This window comes from Sinocyclocheilus rhinocerous, unplaced genomic scaffold (assembly GCF_001515625.1).
Source record: "Sinocyclocheilus rhinocerous isolate Xijiao unplaced genomic scaffold, SAMN03320098_v1.1 scaffold2306, whole genome shotgun sequence".
Lineage (NCBI taxonomy): Eukaryota > Metazoa > Chordata > Actinopteri > Cypriniformes > Cyprinidae > Sinocyclocheilus > Sinocyclocheilus rhinocerous.
In genome coordinates this window covers 2,018-13,530 of record NW_015639792.1, presented here as the reverse complement: position 1 = coordinate 13,530, position 11,513 = coordinate 2,018, and the positions used below count along the sequence as shown (strand labels likewise).

The window sequence follows — 11,513 nt, the reverse complement described above, 5'->3', positions numbered from 1 at the left end:
TTTTGTTTACATAATATATGTGTGTGTATTGTGTATATTTATTATGTATATATAAATACACACACATACAGCATATATTTAGAAAATATTTACATGTATATATTTATTTTCATGTAATTTATATCATATATAAATATATTTAATATATAAACGTTACATATTTTTCTTAAATATATACATGCATGTGTGTGTTTTTATATATGCCTACATAAATATACACAGTAAACACACATATATTATGTAAACAACAACTTTTATTTTGGATGCGATTAATTGTTTGACAGTACTTTAAAGGTTAAAGGTTAAGGTTTTTAGTGGCATTGATCCACTTTTAACATCTTTGGAACCTTTCATTGAACAATGTTTCTTTATATTGGAAAAAGGTTCTATAGATTATTAAAATGTTCTTCACACTAAGAAAAAAAAAACTTTTTTACTGAAAAGTTCTTTGAGGAACCCAAAATAGTTCTTCTATGGCATCACTGCAAAATATAAATAAACAAATAATAAAGGTTCTTTGTGGAACCATAGATGCCAATAAAAGAAAGTTTATTTTTAATCTACTTCAGAGTTTTGGGGTGTAAACTGTTTTAACAAATGAATTTATTTAGTCTCTTTTAATTACAGCAAATCAAACATTTGTACATGTACATTCAAAGACTTTAATCATGTCCATACCTTCCACAGACCACAGCACGGGGAAGTCGTAGCAGTTGGATGTGGAAGAGGAGTCCGTGAAGCAGGCCCTCCACAGACTGGACCAGTACCAGCCCACTGTTATGACGGCGCTCCCACCTTGCCCTCCGATAGAGGAGATCTTCCAGCACTCCATGGCCATGGAGCAGGCGACAGAGATCCAGCCCAGTACTGCTAACAGGAAGCCCCAGATCTGCATTACACGAATCTTCATCACTGTTTTCCCCACTTATCTAAACCACCTACCTCACACTTTATTATTTTGTCTTTCTTTTCTTATCAAAACTTTGTCACTTCCAGCATCTCTTTCTCTGTCTTCTGCAGTATCAACATGTCAGTTCATGATCCGTTAAACTGTTTCTTCCCAAGAATCTGTTAGCCTGCTCTGCCCAGGACTGGCCACTAAACACCCTTCTTTTTTGTGCTGATGTGAATCTATGACGCTCCATGTTCCCAGGGCCTTGTTTTTAAGTTTCTGGAGGACAGAGAGAACGCTTACCTCGGTTCTCAGCTCATATTTCATATATATAAACATCCCAGTGAGGACATGCTACATGCAGGCCAGCGGTCCAGTTTTAAACTCCTTATTCATCATTATCTGCATTTATTTTTAACATCATACAGCACAGCACAGGGTTTTGTGGAAAAAGTACACTTTAGCACACTTTTAAAAAGTGTATGTATGGGGAAAAAAAACTTTAAAAGAATACACTCAAGTGTGAATTGAATCTAATGTTTTCAGACACTTAATTGCATGTTAATTGCAATTACAGTGGGTACGGAAAGTATTCAGACCCCCTTAAATTTTTCACTCTTTGTTATATTGCAGCCATTTGCTAAAATCATTTAAGTTAATTTTTTTTCCTCATTAATGTACACACAGCACCCCATATTGACAGAAAACATGAAAGCCCGCATGGAGTTTGCTAAAAAACATCTGAAGGACTCCAAGATGGTGAGAAATAAGATTCTCTGGTCTGATGAGACCAAGATAGAACTTTTTGGCCTTAATTCTAAGCGGTATGTGTGGAGAAAACCAGGCACCTGTCCAATACAGTCCCAACAGTGAAGCATGGTGGTGGCAGCATCATGCTGTGGGGGTGTTTTTCAGCTGCAGGGACAGGACGACTGGTTGCAATCGAGGGAAAGATGAATGCGGCCAAGTACAGGGATATCCTGGGCGAAAACCTTCTCCAGAGTGCTCAGGACCTCAGACTGGAACTAAGGTTTACCTTCCAACAAGACAATGACCCTAAGCACACAGCTAAAATAACGAAGGAGTGGCTTCCCAACAACTCTGTGACTGTTCTTGAATGGCTCAGCCAGAGCCCTGACTTAAACCCAATTGAGCATCTCTGGAGAGACCTAAAAATGGCTGTCCACCAACGTTTACCATCCAACCTGACAGAACTGGAGTGGATCTGCAAGAGGGAATGGCAGAGGATCCCCAAATCCAGTTGTGAAAAACTTGTTGCATCTTTCCCAAAAAGACTCATGGCTGTATTAGATCAAGAGGGTGCTTCTACTAAATACTGAGCATTTTTCAGTTTTTCTTTTTTAATAAATTTGCAAAAATGTCAACAATTCTGTGTTTTTCTGTCAATATGGGGTGCTGTGTGTACATTAATGAGGAAAAAAAATTAACTTAAATGATTTTAGCAAATGGCTGCAATATAACAAAGAGTGAAAAATTTAAGGGGGTCTGAATACTTTCCGTACCCACTGTAAATCAAAATGCCTTATAGTTTAAATTTATATTAAATCCCGTTTAGAGTGCTTTTTGCCACATTTAAGTAGCTCTTTATATGTAATTTCGTAATTATTTCTATTGTGTTTAAAATATGGTTACTGCTGAAAGTAATGACAGTAAACTAAAATATACTTTCATTTAGCTTCTATTGAAACCTGTATATCTTGTATTTAAATATGTTTGTCATTACACATTTGTAATGAAATTGCTATTTAGTATATTTAAAATATAGTAAATTTAAATGTAATATTGAATAACACTACAGTTAACAAAGTAATTTACATGTGCTTTAGTATGTTAGTCAACAGATCAAAAATAAGTGTACTTCTTCAAAACACGGCAAAAAATTAAAACATGATACTTAAAGTAAAACTTTTAGTTTGACATTTTTACAAAGTGCATTATTGCAAAGTATGTTACATAGTCATGAAATTATATTATCTGAAAGTACACTTAATGGCCTTTATTATCTGTATCTATTATCTGTAAGTACAATTTTATAAAAACACATTTAAAATTTGAAGTACACTACAAATGCACATTCAATACAGTTAAGCACACTTATTTTTCACTAGAGGGTGCATAGGTTAAATGATGTATTTATAGGTACTATTCAGGGCCGTTTTCAAAAGGGCCTTTATTTTTCCAGAAAATAGCCTCAGGGTTCATAACATTATTAATTTCACAAAAGTGTGTGTGTTTGAGTATGTGCATGTGTGTTCGATGGACTTAATTAAGACTGATATCAGGTGTAGGTAGGTAGGTGTGTGTGTGTGTGTGTGTGTAATACACTATGTCCCAGAGCTGGCGTTTGATGTTGCTTTATGAACTTGGGTCAGGTTTAGAAGGTCTTGAGACCTGAGAATATAAAGATCAATGCTTTCTTGATGGTTTTACCTAATGAAGGCAAGATGGGTATGTTGAATTATGACTCTGGAAGATTCTAAACCACTGAGTGTCTCTTTAGAAAAAGCGCTTCACCTTTAGACACATTATGTTCAGTGGCAGGGATATTCAGAGATGTCTAAAACAACACCATGATGCCCTCTGCTGGCCAATTTTGCATTCGATCACTCCTGATGGAGGTTATTTGTCTGTACAAGTTGTTTATTAGTGGTACTTGTTAAATTTGAACAAATCTGTAACCCCAAGCATTCAGATTTGGTGCAGAAATTGTCCTTCACTATTTGTGGTACAGATATGAATGATACCTCAAATTGAGTTACTGTTGAGCGTGGATTGAGGAGTGTCATTACTTTTCTGTGAAATCATAGGCTTGAACTGAAGAAGTGACCCAGCCATAGAGATCAGAATATAACAGAAACATAGTAAACAACCATCCGGTAACGCCCTAGAAACCACACAGTATATTGCTAACAGCCGCATGGCAAGGCCCTGGTATTGCAACCATCCAGAACAGCATTATTGCGACAAGATTTTCACAAAACCAGTGAAGAACATATCCAAGTCACATTTAACTCCCAAATCAAAAGAATAATAAAAAAATCATATTAATTACAGGTGCATCTCAATAAATTAGAAATAAATGAACTTTTCCACGACATTCTAATTTATTGAGATGCACCTGTATATGGAGCATAAAGGAAATGAGGCCTATTCACAGGACCATTACCATCTACTGGTTAGTTGTGACATGAACTTGAAGTGCAGATCAGAAGGCTAATTTGCTAAATTGTTACATAACGACTCGCTCCGTCAAAAAAGTAAACATCCTTGTGATTTAGTACTTAGACATTTTAAAAAAGAAGTTATAGGAAACTTCTAAAAACTGAACATTAATAGTGAGCACATAAAATTATTTCCTTAAATTAAAAGCATTACAACACATTACCATAATGTACAAATGAATTTTTCTGAGACATTTCTTTTAAATTAACATTTTTATCAGGCTCCTATGTTTTGGTTCAGTAATTTCACTTTAATGGCAAAGAAAAGTCAGTTATTGAATGCCTTATTTTCAAAAATGTCCAATGATATTTTCATAGAAACTTGATAAAAAAATCTGATTTGAAAGAAGAATCTCAGATGGACTTGGAGGTTTTTGCATCTAAAGTCTTCATTTGTACATTATGGTAATAATGTTTGATTTACTACTTTATGTATATATGTATTTACTTATTTTCATGACATTAATGTAATGAAAACATTCATGTCCCTATATGGATATAAAATGATTTTCAATAAAGCTTACTTTTTAAATGTATTTTTCTCATCAAAAATACAGTAAAATAAGTATAATATTGTAAAATATTATCACAATTAAAAATGTTTCCTATTTTAATGTATTTTCAAATGCAATTTATGTCTTTGATGCAAAGCTAAATTTTTAACAGGCATTACTCCAGTCTTCAGTGTCACATGATCCTGCAGAACTCAAAAATAATATTATTATTATTATTGTTGTGTTGAAAACAATTGCGCTGCTTAGAATTTTTGTGGAAACCATGATATATTTTTTTCAGGATTCTTTGATTAATAGAAAAGAACAGCATTTATTTGAAATAGAAACATTTGTAGCATTATAAATGTCTACAATTCTGATCAATTTAATGTTTATTTTTTCTGAATAGAAGGTCCTATTATGCTTTTTCACTTTTTCAACTTTAGTTAGTCTGTAATATGTTGCTGTTTGAGCATAAAAAAGATCTGCAAAGTTACAAAGCTCAAAGTCCACTTCAAAAGGAGATATTTTATTTAACAGAAATCACTTTTCAAAAACTACAACGAACGACTCGTTTGGACTACAACGCATATTTTCCGGGATTTGTGATATCACAAATATCGACGAATGGGACGAGACCTGGTTGAGCTGCACTACAGAAGGCAACAAGTGTTATCACTATGTCGGAAACAAGCTAGCTTTCCCAAGGCTGACAAACTTAGAGTGGTTACAATTATCCGGGTTTAAATCGCGCTCAAATTGATTTGATTTTGACGCAATATTTACACTGAAGCTCGCAGGAGGCTATGGTAAGGGGCATGACATTTCCCGACCAGGCACCGAGTGGTGCCAATCACAACACACACTGTCCCAGCTAACCAATCACAGCACATTTCGTATTTCAGAAGGCGGGCCTTCATTTGATACAGGAACTATTCGAGCCGTTCATGCCAGACTGGGGAGAGAGGTGTTGTAATAATGTAAAATATGTGAAAAATAATGTGTTTTTCGAACAACCTAGTATGAGAGCCTGTTCTAGTACACCCCCAAAACAAAATCAAGACTTTGAAAAAGAGCATAATAGGACCCCTTTAAAACCATCCAGATGATCCAAAGTGTTCTGAAATTACAGGCAATAATGTCTACATCATTGTCTTACATTTAGTATTATTTGCTTAAATATTATTCCTGACCTGGTTAGTGGTTACCATGACCATGAAGTTAGAAAGGGGTTGGAGGTCTCTGGTATGTGCGAAGTGGACAGATTAACTGCAAACACACACACACACACACACACACACATGATCAGATTAATGATTTTTAATAAGGTAAAGCTCCAGGGGGGTTTGAGGAGAAAGCTCTAAAGTTTGTTCAACAGTTCACATTTCAATGGAGGAAAACTGCAGCATTGAACGACATCTCACTTCAGCCTCATGTGAGTCGAACTGTGTGTTGTGGGTCTGTGTAAAGCAATACAAATAGATTATAAGCTAAAATAGTTGGATAAATTTGCAAGTGGTTTTGGACAGTCACATGAAAAGCTTTATAGCTTTGAACAAGATATTTTGTACAAGACTATTATGTAACTGCATAATGCTGGTGTCAGTTTTATTTTTAAAGAACTTCCACTCTAGAGTAAATGAGCTGTATTTATTTAGTGGCAGAAGCCTTTGGTGTAGCTATAAGGACCTCGATTATTTATTTAAATATGTTTTCGTTCATGCCAGACTGGGGAGAGAGGTGTTGTATTAATGTAAAATATGTGAAAAATAATGTGTTTTTCGAACAACCTAGTATGAGAGCCTGTTCTAGTACACCCCCAAAACAAAATCAAGACTTTGTAAAAGAGCATAATAGGACCCCTTTAAAAAAAAGTAATGTATATATTTAAAAAAATATTTAAAACAATAATTGCAGTATTTATGGAAACATTCATTTGTCTGTGGTCTTTGGACTAATATAAATCCCCCAAATTTTTAAGCACAGTCCAAGACAATAATGGCCTTTATTATACTTTAAAACCTTCTTACAAAAAAGCACAGAGACACTGAACACTTGTTTAAGGAAGAATCTGACAGAACAAGAAGCCTCTGCCAGCCTGCAGCGGCCCACGGAAGCTCTAAAACCCGGGTCAGAGTCTAGAGTTTCTACTGATCACGAGGTGAGGAGAGACTCCAGGACCAGAGCAATATGTGAGTTCCGACTCAATTTCCGAATCCAGACAGCATGTTCCTCTGGTCAGTGAAGCGCAGCTGTTCTCTCTGTCATCGGTTCACCTGACTTCATTCAAAGTCCCAAGTGAGGAAATCTGGCAACTCTATCACATTGTCAGACCTGGAAAGTTTGCTTGAGGTTTCTTAGGCAATATGTGTTTTCCTGACAAAAACGTCTATGCCGCAATATATTGTTTATAGGCATATCTCATCAAAATAACCTCTGAAAAATAATCTCTGGATTCACCCAGATAGGATATATATATTTATAATATATAACATTTACCTCTGTGCAGTCTCCTCAATGCCTCGAATGATAAAAGCAGCCTTGTGCTTGTTGGCCTTCACTTGTAATTATTTTCAACTTTACTGAAGAAGCTGAAGTCAAACATATGCATTCCTGCCAAACTGCCTGCCAGAGAATCTCTGGTCTGGAGGGTGTTTCTGAGGAGTCTCAGGGTTTCTGCCCATCTTTGTGATCTTCGTTTGTGTTGATATGAAGGATGTGGTGCCGTTGTAGGAGTTACTCCCTGTCAGAGAGTCAGAGAATGTTTCAACCCATTACAGCCAGTGTTGGTATTAAGTAAAGCTATTAAAATAAGGCTCAAATAAAATTGAAATATTAAGATAAAAAACTGAAATGTTGCCTGGGCAACAAACTGAAAAAATAAGTTGAAGTAATACTAAAATTAGTAAAACTAACACTGAAATAAAAACAAATCAAAATTTACATAGAAATACATTTTAAAGACTACTAAAAATGATAAAACCACTTGAGTTATTAAAACCTGAGCTAAAATTAAAAATATAAAAATTCTAAATATTATTAAAAACGTTTGTTCATATTGTATAAGCAATACTTATAATATTTGTAATACCTGTACTACAGTATTTACAAAATATATCTTCTTTGTATTCCACAGAATAAACAAATGTTATCAAAGTTTCATCAAAATATCATTTTTGGGTTTAATTTACCTTTAAACATTCTTGCTGTTGTGCCGTTTGACGTTTTAACTCGTTAGTTCTTCTGTAAGTTATTATCTTATACTTTTACACTTATAGTTTCTAAATCATTCTGATAGTAAACTGACTTTTTTTAATAGGGCAAATTGCTTTAGTTTCTTTCCCACGCTCCCGCCAAACGTACGTTTACTGAGCGGGTACGAAATTCCGCAAAAACGGCGGATTGCTTTACGGCAGCAGCAAATGCATATAGTTATCCGCTGTACGACAGTGATATATTTACCACAGTAAATTCCACTCACTTAACTGTAGGTGGCTCCAAAGTCGCAAAAAAAAATAAAAAAAAATAAAACCTACATAGAGTTGAATTAAGAATACGTTAAATTACTTAAATTAAAATGCTAATTAAACTTAAAGTTAAATTACATGGATGAGCCACATAGGATTTGTTGACATGTAGGCTAAATTCATTTGTTAATATTTTAGGTTGCTGGCATAAAAATTGCAAATTATATGATCTCTTTTAAACAAGTGACACAGTATATAAGTGGAAAATCTAAAAATCAGACCTGATGCTGAATCCCTCAGTCATGGAAAAGCAAAAGATCAATCCTCCAAGAATGCTGAGAACAGATCCTGCCCAGCCAATGAAGAGCGCCGCCCCAAGTTCAAATCTAAAATCAGACACGTAGAAGACGTGTCCGTAATAATCTGGATTGGGATGCATATTAGCAATTGCAGGAATGTTACAAAACTTACTTCTGTTTTACAAATAAGGGGTCAAAGAACTCTGATGTTATCCGGTGTGCATAGAGAGAGCAGGCGGTCATAGAGCAGATTCCTGGAGAGAGGACGGGTATATCATTACAGGACACTGTCAATCGCAGAAGTAGGAATTGCAAATGCTTTAAAAAACAATAAGCCATGACCTAGCTCAGGCAACATTTACCACTGAGAATAAAGTGTAGTCCACACAGACAGGTGATCCTGGCTTTGGTGGTCTCTGATCCCCCTATTTTAGTACACTTCATGCCCACTAGTGCCAGGATAGCTCCAAAAAATCCCAAACACACAGCTGAGATCATCAGTCCACGACACACCTGGATATAAGCTGCAGGAACAGGAAAGCAGAAGCCATATATAATCACAAATTACAACAAATAATTTATAATAAACTATAAAAATGTATTACATGATTACTAGGATGAATTCATTTTTTTTTTTATTTGTTGTTAATATTTTACTTATGTGTATGTTATAGTTATTTTGATAATAATGTATATATAAATAAACATTTGATAAAATTATGATAATTATAAATAATTATAAAGTATTACTCCAAACCTGTTATTATAAATGTATAATAATTAATAATGTATAATATAATTTTTCATCATCAAATAATTAATATATATATATATATTTATAAAAATAAAAGCTGGAAGTTATACAGTTACTATAATTATAAAGTGAACTTCAAGACAGTACAAAAAATTATAAATTTTTTGCTGGAAAAGTGGCAAAAATGGATAAGTGCATCATTTTCAGCCCATTACTACTGAGACCAACACAAGTAATTTTTTCAATAACATCTCATTTATGTTATGATATTACATTTAAATGATCAGACTTATCATTTTCATCTGGCAGAAGATGGATTGCATTGTGCAAATAAATTCCATATCACATTCACACACCTGAATGACAGAATACATACAGAACACACTTTCACTGGGATGCAGCAAAAATGAACTTCTTTTTGGAATTCTTCTAGATGCTGCTAGTGGTGCATAAATCACAATCTTCACATTTAAATGAATGTAGCATCTTTCACTGAACTTTCTAGTTAGCCGTCAATGAGGTCACATCCCAAATATGCGCAGCTTCAAACATGACAATTATGCATTAATATCATTTAAATGCATAACCTGTTCAACTACCTGCTTTTGCTCTGCACCCAGAGGGAACAAGGTTCTCTGTTTTTACTAAAGCTTTCTTCTGTTTGTGGGTGAGCCATTCAGACACAATTAAGCCAACGCATGGTTATTAAACCCTGTTTTACTTGCCTTGAGATACACATTCCTGCAGGTTGTAACTGGCGTAATAAGTCAGGGAAATAGAGTTTGAGACAAGCTGAATCATTTTGCATCTCTTTTTAGCACTAAAATAGAGACTTGGTTCTTCATTGCATTCTTAAACTGGTGTCAGCATGCATTAAGTTCAATTTTAGCACAATAAACTCTCTGTTTAAATGGTCAAGTGATCGGTTTGGCTTCAGTTTGTTTGTGTTGTGGAAGCTTCTGCCAAAACAGCATTAGGGCAATCCAACACCATGCTACTCTTTTCCCAACAATTAGACATCTGCACTCTCTGGAGGAAGGAAGAAGGACTGACAAACGATCAGCAATTTTCATAAACACACACACACATTCAGATCATTTACTCAGAAAATAATTAAAGTCAACAAATGCTTGAAGAAAGCAATAAAATACCATCCAGTGCAAGCATAGAAGGAAAGTCCTTGCAGTTGGAGACTCCGATGAATCCGTAACGCACGTCTTCCAGAGATTGGACCAAAAGGTTGCTGTGGTGATGACTGTCCCGTCCACTGACGACACTTTCCAGTAGTCAGTTGGGAGCGTTGAGGAGATCAGAATCCATCCGGATATGGTGAGAAGGAAGGCAACAATCTCTGTTGCCATATTACCCATTTTCCCACGTTCTGTTAAAGTGAAATGCAAACAAAAGTCCCGTTTAAGGCAGGAATTAATAATTTGGTAAGGGGTGCTCAGTCTGGACTGAAATGTCTGTTGATGGGTCTCCCACCTCAAAGTTGCTTTATATTCAGCAGGGAGGGCTCTGGCTACTAATCTTTTCAACAGCTGACCAATAGCCTTTTGTTTTCACATTAACTACACCACACACACTCGCATACGCACCCACCCAAACATCACTCTGCAAGAATCATTTTGAGTGAGTCGGCAAAGATGCTGGAGGTCAGGAGGTGAGTACTTTAAAGATGGCTGTTATTGGAAGGGCCTGAAAAGCCAACGCCTCTAGCAGATATTGGTGAAAAATGTTCAGATAAAACTCTGATGTGAGAGATGTCATTTTGCATATAGGATTCCTTTGGACCAGTGTTATTTTTGGTATCGCTGGGATACTATGTTAGTTTTTATTCATATTTTGAATTTATTAATTTATATTTTTACATTTGTAATTTATTTTATATTTTATGTTTTCATTTTCATTTTAGTTGAAATATTTGTCTTTTTTTTGTGCATGTGTTTCTCATCAGTATTTATTTATTTATTTTTGCATATGGGATTCATTTGGACCAGTGTTACATTTTAGTATCGTATAGTATTGATCAATATTTTTTGTGTTTCTCAACAGTTTTTTTAGTTTGAGGGTTTATTTATTTAGTTCGTTTTTGATCAATATTTTGAATTACCTTTTATTTGTATATTTTAAGTTTAAGTTTAGTCAAATTTTTAGCTTTGTTGAGTGTGTGTGTGTGTGTGTTTGGCATTTTTATTAGTATTGATCAATATTTTTTGTGTTTCTCGACATTTGTTTTAGTTTGAGGGTTTATTTATTTATTTAGTTAGTTTTTGATCAATATTTTGAATTACCTTTTATTTTTATATTTTAATTTTAAGTTTAGTCAAATTTTTAGCTTTGTGTGTGTGTGTGTGTGTGTGTG

The 11,513-nt window shown here is 34.7% G+C and overlaps 2 pseudogenes; both read right to left on the bottom strand.

Moving 5' to 3' along the window:
* LOC107752104 (uncharacterized) overlaps positions 1-910 on the bottom strand; it is a 10,412-nt pseudogene extending 9,502 nt beyond the window's left edge.
* Positions 911-6,831: 5,921 nt separating this feature from the next.
* LOC107752118 (claudin-10-like) lies at positions 6,832-10,518 on the bottom strand (annotated as a pseudogene).
* Positions 10,519-11,513: the final 995 nt, after the last annotated feature.